Source organism: Giraffa tippelskirchi, chromosome 14, assembly GCF_054371585.1.
Source record: "Giraffa tippelskirchi isolate mGirTip1 chromosome 14, T2T-mGirTip1v1.2.pri, whole genome shotgun sequence".
Taxonomy (NCBI): Eukaryota; Metazoa; Chordata; class Mammalia; order Artiodactyla; family Giraffidae; genus Giraffa; species Giraffa tippelskirchi.
Window position 1 is genome coordinate 20,834,193 of NC_137288.1, and position 15,903 is coordinate 20,850,095.

Below are 15,903 nucleotides of genomic sequence, written 5' to 3' on the forward strand. Positions count from 1 at the left end.
TCTGCCCACCGCTTCCTCACGGCCCTCTGCCCCCGTGTCCTCACGGCCCTCTGCCCACTCTGTGGACTGTGTCCTCACGGCCCTCTGCCCCCCGTGTCCTCACGGCCCTCTGCCCACCGCGTCCTCACGGCCCTGTGCCCCCCGCGTCCTCACGGCCCTCTGCCCACCGCGTCCTCACGGCCCTCTGCCCACCGCGTCCTCACGGCCCTCTGCCCACCGTGTCCTCACGGCCCTCTGCCCACTCTGTGGACCATGTCCTCATGGCCCTCTGCCCCCCGTGTCCTCACGGCCCTCTGCCCACCGCGTCCTCACGGCCCTCTGCCCCCCGCGTCCTCACGGCCCTCTGCCCACCGCGTCCTCACGGCCCTCTGCCCACCGCGTCCTCACGGCCCTGTGCCCCCCGCGTCCTCACGGCCCTCTGCCCACCGCGTCCTCACGGCCCTCTGCCCACCGCGTCCTCACGGCCCTCTGCCCACCGTGTCCTCACGGCCCTCTGCCCACTCTGTGGACCATGTCCTCATGGCCCTCTGCCCCCCGTGTCCTCACGGCCCTCTGCCCACCGCGTCCTCACTGCCCTCTGCCCACCGTGTCCTCACGGCCCTCTGCCCACTCTGTGGACCATGTCCTCACGGCCCTCTGCCCCCCGTGTCCTCACGGCCCTCTGCCCACCACATCCTCACGGCCCTGTGCCACCCGCGTCCTCACGGCCCTCTGCCCACCGCGTCCTCACGGCCCTCTGCCCACCGCGTCCTCACGGCCCTCTGCCCCCCGCGTCCTCACGGCCCTCTGCCCCCCGCGTCCTCACGGCCCTCTGCCCCCCGCGTCCTCACGGCCCTCTGCCCACCGCGTCCTCACTGCCCTCTGCCCACCGTGTCCTCACGGCCCTCTGCTCACTCTGTGGACCGTGTCCTCACGGCCCTCTGCCCGCCGTGTCTTCACGGCCCTCTGCCCCCCGTGTCCTCACGGCCCTCTGCCCCCCGTGTCCTCACGGCCCTCTGCTCACTCTGTGGACCGTGTCCTCACAGCCCTCTGCCCCCCGCGTCCTCACGGCCCTCTGCCCACCGTGTCCTCACTGCCCTCTGCCCACCGTGTCCTCACGGCCCTCTGCTCACTCTGTGGACCGTGTCCTCACGGCCCTCTGCCCACCGTGTCCTCACGGCCCTCTGCCCCCCATGTCCTCACGGCCCTCTGCTCACTCTGTGGACCGTGTCCTCACGGCCTTCTGCCCCCCGTGTCCTCACGGCCCTCTGCCTCTGGGATCCTGATCCTACTTGCATGTGTCCTCAGTTGCTCAGTTGTGTCCGACTCTTTGCGACCCCATAGACTGTAGCTCGCCAGGCCCTCTCTCCATGGAATTCTGCAGGCAAGAATACTGGAGTGGGTTGCCATTTCATCCTCCTAGGGATCTTCTTGACCCAGGGATCCAGCCCTCCTGGGATTCCAATCCGCATCTCCTGTGTCTCCTACACTGGCAGGGTGATTCTTTACCAATGCATGATCTAGGAAGCTGGTCCCACTTGGGAGCATTCATTACTTGCAGCAAAGCTCAAAGAACTCTTTCCTGAAAGCTACTGTAATCTCAGTACCCATTAAATCCTATGGAGTCTCCAATCAGCTCTGCCTGCATCACAGGTAACATAAGAAGCTACATCTCATAGGGAAATGTCTGTTACATTTATCATCAAGAATTGAAAAGGCTCCCCTAGTTTTTGGTCCAAAACAACTTCCTCCAAATTTTGGAGGAACTTTCTGAACAATAAATCAAGCAAAAGAGATATAAATTTTCTGAATACTATGTGCAACATTATTAATGCCCTGTCTCAATCTTTGGCTTCCCTGGTAGCTCAGTTGGTACCTACCAATAACCCACTCTAATATTCTCGGGCTTCCCCGATGCTCAGCTGGTAAAGAATCCACCTGCAATGTGGGAGACCTGGGTCGATTCCTGGGTTGGGAAGATGCCCTGGAGAAGGGAACAGCTACCCACTCCAGTATTCTGGCCTGGAGAATTCCATAGACTGTTTAGTCCATAGGGGTGCAAAGAGTTAAACACAACTGAGAAACTTTCACTTTTCATTTTTTTTCTCAGCAATTCTACTTGTTAGAAACTGTTCTTCAAAAATGCATGTATGGGCACATAAAATAGGCTTTCCTGGTAGCTCAGCTGATGAAGATTCTGCCTGCAATGCAGGAGACCCCACTTCAATTTCTGGGCTGGCAAGATTCCCCTGGAGAAGGGATAGACTACCCTCTCCAGCATTCTTGGGCTCCCCTGGTGACTCAGACGGTAAAGAATATGCCTGCAATACAGGAGATCCTGGTTCGATTCCTGGGTTGGGAACATCCCCTGGAGGAGGGCATGGCAGCCCACTTCAGTATTCCTGCCTGGAGAATCCCCATGGACAGAGCAGCCTAGCGGGCTATAGTCCACGGGTCCACAAAGAGTCAGACACAACTGAGTGACTAAGCACAGCACAGAACATAAAACACAGGTGAGGCAAAACATTCAGCATTGTACAAATAAGGAGCGACTCCACCGGAGAATATTAGGCATTTCAAAGGTGGCTTTGGCTCTGTCCGATTCGCCTTGGCTGAGCAGTTTTTCACCATTTTACTGTATCTTATCATATGATCCAAACTCCATCCATGTATATGCAAAGATCTCAACTAAATCCCACATGACCTCACTTGCTACTTGCAGTCTGCATTTGAAATAAAATATTATTTTACTCCACTGTATTAGAAATATAGTTTGTTCAATTTTCAGTTTTGTTCTACCTTCTTTCTATCACTTATATCTCCATAAATAATAAAAGCCAATTATGGCACACAAACATTATATGATTGGTCCCATTCCCTCTCCTTTACACACACAGACACACACACACACAGGATTACTGTTAACTGATACCAGCACTATGGAGAACAGTATGGAGAGTCCTTAAAAAACTAGGAAGAAAACCACCATATGACCCAGCAATCCTACTACCGAGCATGTGCTATGCCAAGTCGCTTCAGTCATGCCCAACTCTGCATGACCCCATGGACTATAGCCCACCAGGCTCCTCTGTCCATGGGATTCTCCAGGCAAGGATACTGCAGTGGGTTGCTATGCCCTCCTCCAGAGGATCTTCCCAACCCAGGGATCAAACTCTCATCTCTTATGTCTCCTGCATTGGCAGGTGGGTTCTTTACCACTAGCACCCAAACCCTGAGAAAACCATAATTTAAAAAGGCACATGCACCCCAGTGTTCATTTCAGCACTATTTACAACACCCAGGACACGGAAGCGATCTAGATGTCCATCAACAGATGAATGGATAAAGGTATGGTACATAAATACAGTGAAACATTATTCAGTCACAGAAAGGAGCAAATTTGAGTCAGTTGAACTAAGGGGGATGAACCTAGAATCTGTTATACAGAGTGAAGTAAGTCAAAAAGAGAAAAACAAATTTGTATACTAACATATATATATGAAATCTAGAAAAATGGCACTGACAAACCTACTTGCAGGCAGGGATGGAGAGGGTTCACAGAGAATGGACTTGTGGACACAGCTGGGGAAGGAGAGGGTGGGATGAATTGGAAGGGTAGCACTAATATGTACACACCACCACGTGTAAAATGGAAGGCAGCAGGAAGCTGCTGTTTAGTGCAGGGAGCTCAGCTCTGCACGCTGTTGGGACCTGGGTGGGGGTGAGTGAGAGCAGGTCTCCCAGGGGACAGGATATATGTACACATACAGCCGATTCACCCTGCTTACAGCAGAAACCAACAGCATTGTAAAGCAATTATACTCTAATTGAACAACTGCAGAAATAAATTAAAAATTCCCTGGGTCACTGTCTTGAGTTCCGGAGGTGAGGTCCAGATGAGGATGGAAGGATGCAGGAGGGGTGGGATATATGTATATTTATGGCTGATTCATGTTGCTGATTCACATTCAAAAAACTAAGATGATGACATCCAGTCCCATCACTTCATGGCAAGTAGATGGAGAAACAATGGAAACAGTGACAGTCTTTATTTTCTTGGGCTCCAAAATCACTGCAGATGGTGACTGCAGCCATGAAATTAAAAGACGCTTACTCCTTGAAAGAAAAACTATGACAAACCTAGTTCAGTCCAGTCGCTCAGTCATGTCCGACTCTTTGCCACCCCAAGGACTGCAGCATGCCAGGCTTCCATGTCCATCACCACCTCCCAGAGCTTGCCCAAACTTCTGTCAATCGAGTCAGTGATGCCATCCAACCATCTCATCCTCTGTACAGTGCATTAAAAAGCAGAGACATTATTTTGCCAACAAAGGTCCATCTAGTCAAAGCTATGGTTTTTCCAGTGGGCATGTATGGATGTGAGAGCTGGACCATAAAGAAGGCTGAGTGCCAAAGAAATGATGTTTTTGAACTGTGGTGTTGGAGAAGACACTTGAGAGTCTCTTGGACTGTAAGGAGATCAAACCAGTCCATCCTAAAGGAAATCAGTCCTGAATATTCACTGGAAGGACTGATGCTGAAGCTGAAGCTCCAATACTTCGGCAACCTGATGCAAAGAGCCAACTCATTAGAAAAGACCCTGATGCTGGGAAAGATTGAAGGCAGGAGGAGAAGGGGATGACTGAGGACAAGACAGTTGGATGGCACCACTGACTCAATGATCACTGAGTCTGAGCAAGCTCCAGGTGATGGTGAAGGACAGGGAGGCCTGGTGTGCTGCAGCTCATGGGGTCACAGACGATCAGACATGACTGCACGACTGAACAACAGCAACACATTACTATACAGCAGAAACCAACACAACATTGTAATGCAATTATCTTTCCATTAAAAATCTTTTAAAAATGTAAAGAAAGGTGGCGCTAAAATTTAGTGCTCTTGCAATTAGTTGCATGTTAACACATATACTTAAGACTTCCCTGGTGGCTCAGACGGTAAAGCATGTGCCTATAACACGGGCGATCCGGGTTCAATCCCTGGGTCTGGAAGATCCTCTGGAGAAGGAAACGACAACCCACCCCAGTACTGTTGCCTGGAAAATCCCATGGACAGAGGAACCTGGTGAGCAACAGTCCAGGGGGTCGCAAAGAGTCGGACACGACTGAGCGACTTCACTTTTCATTAACACATATACTTAATATGGGTTTAAATGCTTTTTCTGAAGCATGTTATATTCTCTTGTTCACAAAACCCAACTCCAATCATCAAGTCAGCATTGTGATAACATCATCCTCATTTATGCCCAGTAAATCCCTCACTATGTGATTCCATTTTGCTGCTCAGAATACTCAGTTGGCTACACATTAACGTGCCTGAGACCATCCCCTCCCTGTTCCACCTGTCCGTTCCACGTCCATGGTCATGGGCCACATTCTTATTCCACAAATGGGGGCAGAGAGATCTGATATAAAGGTGCAGAGCACAGTCAGAGAGACAGCGTCTATCTGTTTGCTAAACTGTTTTATTTTAACAGGATAAGGGACTTGTAATCAAGGAGACTCACGATCTGGCCTTGTTCCCTTGAAGCATCTACAGGAAGTTTTCTTAAGCCCAGGACATCAGGCACATTGGGTCTGAGAATTCTTTGGGGTATGGGGACATCCTCTGTGCTATGTGATCTTAAGATCAGCCCTGGCTGCCACCCACTTAATGTCAACGCCCCAATTGTTACAATCAAATATGTGTCTGTTTTCTAAATGTTCCCTGGGGGTAAAATCATGCCTACGTGAGAACCACTAGTCTAGAGAGATTAATTATACGTCAGATGCTTCCTTATTTGATATACAGGATTAGGAATACAGGTCTTATTTGATTTTCTTAAACTATTAAAGATGTTAACACTGAACTTGCTACTTTCTATGGGAATGTTACTAATATCAGTTAATTTAATCAAGTTTGCCAAAGTAAATTTTCTGAAAAAGAGTAGAAACAATATAAAACAAAAACAATAGCTCTGTTCTTCTACTCTTTTACTCATTTTTATCTTTCTAGTTTCAGTACTATTTTAAAATTACAAAACCAAACAATAACTCCAGTTAATGGAAAGTAATAAATACATTCTACTTTTGAAATCTGAAAATTAGTCAAATTATTATATTTATCTAATTGATTTATTAATCATTTATTCTGATTTGTAGTCTTTCCTTCATCTGTTTTGAAACTGAAAAATTTAGATATGCGGCACCTTTTTTCAAGTTGTTTTTTTTTTTAATTTGGCTAGACAATTTAATTGGAAATGGAGACACTAAAACATAAATTATGAAAACTTTATTAAAGGGAAAAGCCATTTAGTTATTTAAATGAATAAATATAGCTCATTTGGCATCAGTTATTCTGCCTTATTTGCGACATCAGACAGGCCTGTTTAGCTTTTCATATCCCTAAACAGAGAGGGATACAAGAGTTCTAATTCAAGACATCAATCACTGAGAATGAACATAACCTAATGTCAGTACTGAATCAGGCCATCAATTTATTGCTTTGTAAAAGCAATCAGCAAGCTATCAAGCAGTAAAGTGTATGAGATAAGTGCTTCTTTTGAGACAGCACTGCCATTGACAATGATATACTGACGGAGAAGAGCGACTCTTTTTCCAGCATGTTGTCCCTCTTACTTGTTAAAAGCCCTGCACCACGCAACAGATGTGAAATATGTTTCTTATTATTATGGACCAATCTAGTTTGTTTAATAGCTTTGGATGCCACTTAGACTTGCTGTCTTATTTAATGAGGTTATATGTGAACTCTCTCGCTTTCTCCAAGTCTTTATGTAGAGAAGTGCAGCTGTGAACTGCTTTTCACTCAATTTCCCAAAGACAGTTAACTCGCTGCCGTCTTTTACAGAGTCTTATTACAGAAAGACCAGCATGTCTGGAGCAAATTGTGATGCTATTAAAATAGTGTCACTTCCAACTAAAAGACCCAATATTTTACATTATGTTAACAAGATGTGATTGGTTGTTCATAGATACATTATAGGCGGTAGATGCCTTTATTCAGGTCTGTTTGCTTGTGATAAAAGGCGAGGGATGGGGAAGAAGCACACAGTCTGCCCACCTGATCTGAGCATCTATAAGATGGATCCGATTCGATGGCACAATGAACTCTCTCACCCTTATCTGCAATTTTCAGGAGGTCTAAAACTAACAGTCTTTTCATATTTTTTTTCCCTTGGAGGACCAGAAGCCTTAGGGAATGATAAGCTGGCACCAATAAAGCATCGTAAAAATGCTGTTTCTTTTTTGATATAACCAAGAGTACCTTTTAAAAAGTTGGTGCTTCTTTCTTTCTGAAGATGCATAATCCATGACCTTGAAAACTAGTAGGATCAATACAATTCATTTTTACTACTTTATGTCATCAATAGATTTGATGACTTTTATGCATTTAAATTTGACTTTTATAGATTTAAAGTCCACAGAATGTTATTTTAATGATGAATACTTCTTACTTGCAGACAAGAACTTAACTCTGTTTATGAATATCCTGGAGAAATTATTTACTGGCAGATATAACCCAAGTAGACAGACTTTTTGTTAACACATTTCAGGTCAGTTATAATTGCTGTTATTATAATTACTACTAACTATTATTGTTAGGATGATGATGATATTTTTCCTCAGCTTCTACAAAACTGAAAGTTGCCAATTTAGGAAACTCAAGGAGAACAAACAGTCACTGTTGACAGGATGGCTTCATGTGTAAGTTTAACGGACAGGCACAGTAGAAGATCCACCTGCTAATGCAGGAGACAAGGGTTCGATCCCTGGGTTGGGAAAATCACCTGCAGAAGGAAATAGCAACCCCTTTCCTGTATTCTTGCCTGGTAAACCCCATGGACAGAGAGCCTGGTGGGCTACAGTTCATGGGGTCACAAAGAGTTGGACAGGAATGAGTGACTAAACAACAATAGCAGAAGAACCATACTTTATGAAAACAGTCTGGTTAAAGAGAGAAACTAAATAATGTCATACAATGACCTGTACTAACTGATTTTTCATCTATGGCGCCCCCAAAGGGGATATTGACTGTACTTACTATAGCAAAATATTTATAAGCAATATTTTTGAAACAATAAACATAAAAAACACCTGATATATTAGTCAAAATAGATCAGATTAATCTGATAATTCCAAAATCTCACTGTGGCCCTTTCACATATTATATAGCATGATGTTTTTACACACTTATTCCTGTTTAACCAGAGAAACTATTTTTGCTTATTCCTGGAAAGCTCTCCCCTCCCTCTCTGCCTGGCTTATGTCCACACTTCCTTAGGTGAGGATTTTGCTTTCATAGTCTCTTTTTAGTGTAATCATTCCTGACGTTCCTTCCTAAAATGTCTGTCTACTCCCTAATGCTATATTTGTCCCCTGGACATAATATCTTATTCCCAGGCTTTGTTTCGTTTTCACCACAGCAACTACAATATGGGGCACACTCTGTATCAATGAGTTACTTATTTTTGTATTCCTGTATTTGAACACAGAGGGCTTCCCTGGTGGCTCAGTGGTAAAGAATCCACAGAGTTGGGAAGATACAGGAAGATCCCCTGGAGAAGTAAATGGCAAACTACCCCAGTATTCTGCCTGGGAAATCCCATGGATAGGGGAGCCTGGTGGGCTACAGTCCATGGGTTCACGAAAGAGTTGGACACAACTTAGTGACTAAAAAACAACATTTGAATTCAGTTTGTGTGTTCTGTTTGTTCATCACTTCATCTCTTCTTGGGGCCCCAATATCTTCTGGCTCTATAGCAAACTATATATAGTACACTATCTATAGTAAACTTCAGCTTGGACCTTGGAGAGAGACTGTGAGAATGGACTCTGAAACTTGCCCTTGTTCTGCCTTTGCCGGCAATGTGTTCGTCTCTCTGGCCAAGTATAGATGCCTTGAGATCAACTCCTATGTCACTCAACATGGGTACATTTCCTGTTGTCATCATTATAATTTCATTTTAGCTTATAGATAAATAAGATAAGTAAGACTCACAGTCTATCTGCTGAGTGATATTAATGGATATTTTTCCTTTGATAGTTATGCACATTATGAGACTTTTAAATGGAAAATATCAAACTTATGATTTCTATTCTTCCTATGTGAAAGGTCCTGATCCATGTCAAGCTGGACAGTAACTCCTCTGCAAAATGATATATGGCAACAGAGAGGGTGAAATGGCAATACTTTTAGGGCAGTGACCTTAATTTCTTCATCATTTATTGTAAACAGCATGATTCCCTTCAATGACCCGTACCTATCAATATCAATTGTGTTTCCAATTTCGGCCTGTATGTCTGTCAGTGATGAGCAACTACCAGAAGCTGCTGCTGCCAATCCAGCTTCTATAGATATAAATGTCTCTAGGTTACCTTATTTTGTTTTTCTCTTCTTCTTTCTGATGTCTTAGTACCCTGGCGATAAATTGCCTGCTATCATTTCTTTTTCTTTTTTTAAACTAAGCCTCAGTTGCAGTTGAGGCTATATACTGAATTTGGTGTTGAAGAACTTCCAAAGAGAGTGTTCATTACTTGTTCCCAATCTTGCATTCAGGTCATGATGGTAGCAGAATTAACTCTAGACTCTTTTTAAAAGTATAAATTTAGAACTCTGTGATACTGTCTGAGCTATGAAATTATCTGCTAGAAAGGCTTCAAAATAAGTGCAAAGTTTTAAACACAAGAACGGTCAATGTGTTTGCCTGACACCTAACACAGCCCCTTGTTTGTGAAGTCTATATGTCATGCCTGAAGTGGTACCTCTGATGGGTGTGAGTGTCTGAAAATTGGCTTTTGCATTAAAGCAGAGAATTTTTAAAAAAATCTCTGAATATATATGACCTAGCCCTTAAAAAGTATCGATTTAAGATTGAATTCAATATCTAAGATTGAATTTAAGGTCTTCACTAACTTAATGAACATGAATTTGAGCAAAAACTGGGAGATAGTGAAGGACAGGGAAGCCTGGTACAGTCCACGGAGTTGCAAAGAGTCAGACATGACTTAGCAAATGAACCACAACAACAGAAACTGTATGAAAACATGTAAACATGGTATCTTTATATCTAGAATTTAAGGATTTTAGAACTGACAAATAGGGTGATCATGCCCCAGAACCATTGGGTTAAGCTCATATATGTCCCAATTTTACGTCTCTTGATGTGCTGAAATTATTAAATAATGCCTCCATTTTATTCTCTACGGTGTCCTTGTTTGGAAATTCAATTATAAGGTAACACAGGTGCACATTTGTTTATTCATCCATTCCTGTATCCATTCATTTTTCCATCCTCTGAACGAATATTTTCTGAGTCTGATGAGGAGCACACACTCTTCATTCTAGGGTTAGAAATGTGATTTTGAAAGAAGCAGACACAACTTCTTCCTCTTTCAAGGAGCTTGTTTTTGAGTGTAGAGTCCCAGACATTAAACGTATGAGTAGACAATAACAGCAGAATGATGTGCCGAACATCAGAATATAGAAATGTGCAGGAAAGGGAATTTTATTAAGTATGGAAAGATGAGGAAAAGCCTCCACTGAAAAGTTGACATTGAGGAAACTTTATTTCTGGTAGAAAAGCAAGGGCAAGTGCTCTCAAGGTGAAAACAAGTTTGAAGAGCTGCTGGGAATAAGTTCGGTGTGGATGGATGCATAGTGTGTGGTTTTGGGGATGGGTATAAAATTGGCTTAGGAATGTTCAGATAGGTGAGATAATATTTGTAAAGATAATATAAATTATCATTATTTTAGAAACCAACAATTTAGAGCAAATAAATACCACAAAAACGGGGCTTTGAGTGTCAACAATTAGTAACAAAAGATCTGGAACAAACATCCTCTTTTAAAGGTAACAGTAGCATTCCAGAAAGAAGACACTGCTTATGGCATAAAAGAACTACCTAGAATATACCTCCTGTAACACAGGTGATCAAAAGCTGTTTGTTTTAAATTCAATGGTTTCAAATAGTACTTGATCATCTATGTTATGGGAGGCCCATTCTAGTTAGTAACTGTCCTGCCATCTGCAAGATCCCCCGACTTTGCTAGGATCACTTGCTTGTTCTTGGAGGAATTTTTTGTCAGTTCTCTATTATATTTATAGCATCATGTTCTAGCATCATGACAATCATGTGAAAATGAAAGTAAAAGTCACTCAGTTGTGTCCAACTCTTTGCCACTCCATGGACTACACAGTCCATGGAAATCTCCAGGCCAGAATACTGGAGTGGGCAGCCTTTCCCTTCTCCAGGGGATCTTCCCAACCAAGGGATAGAACCCAGGTCTCCCACATTGCAGGTGGATTCTTTACCAGCTGAGCCACAAGGGAAGCCCAGGAACACTAGAGTGGGTAGCCCTTCTTCTCCAACAGATCTTCCCAACCCAGGCATGTTATCTGCAACAATTTCATTTCTTCCTTCTTGATCTTTATGCCTTTTATTGCTTTTCTTCTTTCATAGTGCAATAACTAGGACTTCTAGTACAATGCTGAAAAGCAAGGGAGAAAGGGGACATCCTTTTCTTGTTCCTGATCTTAGTAGACTTTCTCACAATTAAGTACGATATTAACTGTTGTTTTTCAGAAATGATCTTTATCAAGTTAAAGAAGTTTCTCTATATGGCTTCCCTGGTGGTTCAGGGGTTAAGAATCTGCCTTGCAATGCAGGAGATACTGGTTCAATCCCTGGTCTAGGAAGATCCCACATGCTGTGAAGCAACTAAGCCCAGGCTTTCTACAGCCCACGGGCCACAACTACAAAAGCCCATGTGCCTAGAGCCTGTGCTTCACAACAAGAGAAGCTGCAACAATGAGAAGCCTGCATGCCATGACTAGCGAGTAGCCCCCATTCTCTGCAACTAGAGAAAGCCTGCGTGCAGCAACCAAGACTCAGAGTGGCCAAAAATAGACAAATCTTAAAAAAAAAAACACTAGTTCCTCTCTATTACAAGTTTGAGATTTGAAGTTTGGTTGGAACGTGGTCAAATTCATTTATTTATTGTTTTGTGAATGGGTGTTGGGTTTTTCAAATGCCTTTCTGCACCTATATCTATATCATACAGATATGATCAGGTGATTTTCTTTTTCAGCCTGTCAATAACGATGGATTTATATTAAATGATTTTTCAATGTTGAAACAATCTTGCACACCTAGGATAAATCCTACTTGATTATGGTGTATTACAGTTTTTATAAACTGTTGAAACTGATTTGCTAATATTTGTGGAGGAACTTAGGCTATTTTTCATAAAGGAAATTGGCCAAGTATTACAAGTTGGCTCACACATTTTTTCTTCTCGGGTTTTTGATGTTTGTTGCTCCGTTCTTTGAAGACACAACATTGCTTGTAGTGTACTGACTGGCAAACTGGTTGGTATGTTTACATTGCCTTCATTTTCTTTTCGTTTTTTTCCTCATTCCCCTTCTCTTATCTCTTTTGAAAATAACCAACATATAATATGGGAAATAATTTAATAAAAGAAAGAGTTGATAAAATATATCTTTAAGTACATCTTTGATACATAATATTTGAAATTGTGTCTTATCTTTGTAGTTTATTGCTGATAAAGTTAACTGATGTCTAGTTTTAATTGCTTGCTTAAATTTTTGTCTGTAACAATATCAATATGCTGATTCAGGACTTTATATCAGAAAATAATTCTACTATCATTTAATTCAGTGGAGTTCTCTATATCAGTATATTTTTATTGTATTATATACTACCCTCGATAGCTATTAATTTCTATCAACTTTTGACTTTTTCATGTTTTCATTCCTTGTTATGACCTGATAATAATGTTAAAATTTATTTTAATTCGTCTATTATGTATCTTGATACTTCTAAAATCTTGATTAGTTATGTAGTATTATTTCTTTGTTCCTACAATGAATTAGCACCAGAAGTTTCCTTTTTATATCCCTTATTTTACATTGTTTGTATCACCTGGTCTTTGATGCTGACATTTTGTTGTTATTAATTTACTATATTGAGCAAACCATTCAATATGAGAAATCTGATTTTAGCTTATAACAAAAGATGTCTTCTGAACACTATACCACTTTCGCTCTCATATTTGTAGCTGAACTTTTACAGGTGTGCAATGTTTTCTTATTTGTTACACACTGAACATGAACATATTTCCCAAGAATCTTCTATGATTATGTAACAGTTATGGGGCCACAAAGAGTCAGATATTACTGAGCGCATGCACACACACACACACACACATTACAACTGACCCTAGAACAACATGAGGTTAACCCTTAATGGGTTCTGGCCCTCATAAAATCTGCACATAAATTTTGATTCTCCCAAAACTTAACTACTAAGAGCCTACTGTGGTCTGGCAACCTTACCAACTACCTTGCCAATAAACAGCCAATGAACACATATATGGTGTGTCATATGTATATCTCCATAAATTTTATGCACTCAGGAAAATACCTAATTTTTTTACTTTTTTCAACATTTCTAGATGACATGATTCATCTGTAAGTTTTTTTCAAAGTGTCACAAATCTCCAGAAAATTTTCCAATACATTTACTGAGAAAAATCAATGTACAAAAGGACCCGTGCAGTTAAAACCCTTGTTGTGCAAGTGTCAGCTGTTGCCTTGATTTCCAGCCCCATTTATCTGAAAACTATTTCTAACATTTCATTTAATGTTTTAGTTTTTTTTTTTTAATTTTTAATTGGAAGAAAATTGCTTTCCAATGTTGTATTGGCTTCTGCCATACCACTGCGCGTGCGCACACACACACACATATACACACAAAAAAAGTGTATAGATGTCTATCCTACTTTCTTTTTTCATCCCACTCTTTCTCTTCCCCACTGGGTCCATAAATCTGTTTATATCTGTGTCTCCATTCCTTCCCTGCAAATAGGCTCATCAATATCATTTTCTAGATTCTACATACATGCGTTAATATACAATATCCGTTTTTCTCTTTATGCTTTAGTCTGTTGGACAATTGACACATCTGATATTCTAGTGATAGTGACTAGAAGGGAGTAAGAGGTAAGAGGAAGCTTCTCTGCATTGTGTAATTGTTGAAATCCCTTCTACATAGTAAAAAAAAATCCTCTATTAAATGTCAGTCCACCTATTTGAAGAAATATTTGTTTGTTTGTTTTATTCTTTTGGGGGCATTCCATCCAAGATGCATTTTTGTCTCCAAATATTGCTTTTATAGACACAGTAATCTCCATGATTTGACTACATTGTGGGAGCAATTACAACCCCTAGACCGTCTGTCACAGGAGGAAAAAATGTAAATTACATAAATACTTAGCCAAGTCCTTATTAGTTCTAAACGGAGAAGAGTGAAAATACAACCGGAATATGTGGGAAAATATCGCCCATAGAGAGCCAGTTCCTGTAGAGTGTTTTATCTTATTTTTATCTCTTTATATGCCATCTAGTTAATCTCTATTTAAGTCTAAAGATAATTAATTCTTGGTGATTATGTTTATCTGTTCTTCCCTTTCATGCTTTTCTTCCAACGAGAAAAAATAAAACAAGAACAAAATACTGTATTCTGTGGAATTTCCCTGTGTTGTGGCTTAATTATGGAATTAACATCCTGTCTTAAGCAGGCTTCTGAGCCTTAGTCTTCCATCGGTATGGGAAGAGAACCCATTATTAGTTAGATTTGTTTTTTTCTTATACTTCACTCCTTTCACCAATAATAGTTGATAATTCCCCAAACTAAAATATATTGTTTTCTGTTGATTTCACATTATTTCTCAGAGTCTTGAGTGTGGCACTGTGCTTTGCCTTCCTTTCATGAACTGTGGTACTATATTTTTGATACATTGTTTTCTGGTTACATCATTAAGTGTGAGGGGAGAAAACCCTGAGACCTAGGTCAACATTGCCATCTTTCAATAGAAGTCTCTTTAAATTGATTTTAAAAATTACATTCTTGGCAAAAATCTTCATGCAGTAATTTTGAAGTCGATTTGTATCAGAAAAATGCTAAAAATCCTAGAGTATGTCAGACATTTGGAAGCTGCATTAATTATATTAAGTCATTAAAGTATAATGACTAAATAATTAATGAAAAGCCTGAGGAATTCTGAAGGTTTAAATCAAACTCTAAATTTTCTTAACAAACTATTGTCATAGGCACTTTGAAAGTTTTATTATGCAAACTATATATAAACTATAGAGATTTTAAAAGTTTTATTATATAAACTATACAAATATATAAATTCTATGTAAATTAGTGTTTTTGTAAAAGATTGTTTACTGCATTATAAAACATTTAAATCTGATCAAACCTTAGTTTTTGAGCAGTTATTTGCTATTTTTATTTTCATAACAGCAGTAGTATATGAGAGTGTATTTGTTTTAATTGAGGAGAAGAAAATTAGTCATCATCTCCTGATAATTTCAATGACTGACCAAGTCATAATGTTTGGTGTATATGAACACTATGCTTTCAAGGTGGGTATTCAGTAAGTTTTATTTATTTGTTTGTTTAGTTTTATATAAATGACTCCCCAAAAGAGATTAGGAATAATCACAGTACATTGTACAGTACATTAATAATCACAGTAATAAGTACAGTACATTGACATGTAGGTTAAGCCACAAGGTGGTAATTAATGAAATAGCTATAGCATGCTAGATAGATGTCACTTTCAAGAACCAGGGCAGGATAATGGAGGCACTTTCTGTACATCTCAGCCACTTTTCTACCAGTTCTCTCCCCTCCTCTCCTTTCCTCCTTAGAGACGCACTTAAATATTTATACTGCTGCTGCTTCAGTCGTGTTGGACTCTGCGTGACCCCATAGATGGCAGCCTACCAGGCTCCTCCATCCCTGGAATTCTCCAGGCAGGAACACTGGAGTGGGTTGCCATTTCCTTCTCCAATGCATGAAAGTGAAAAGAGAAAGT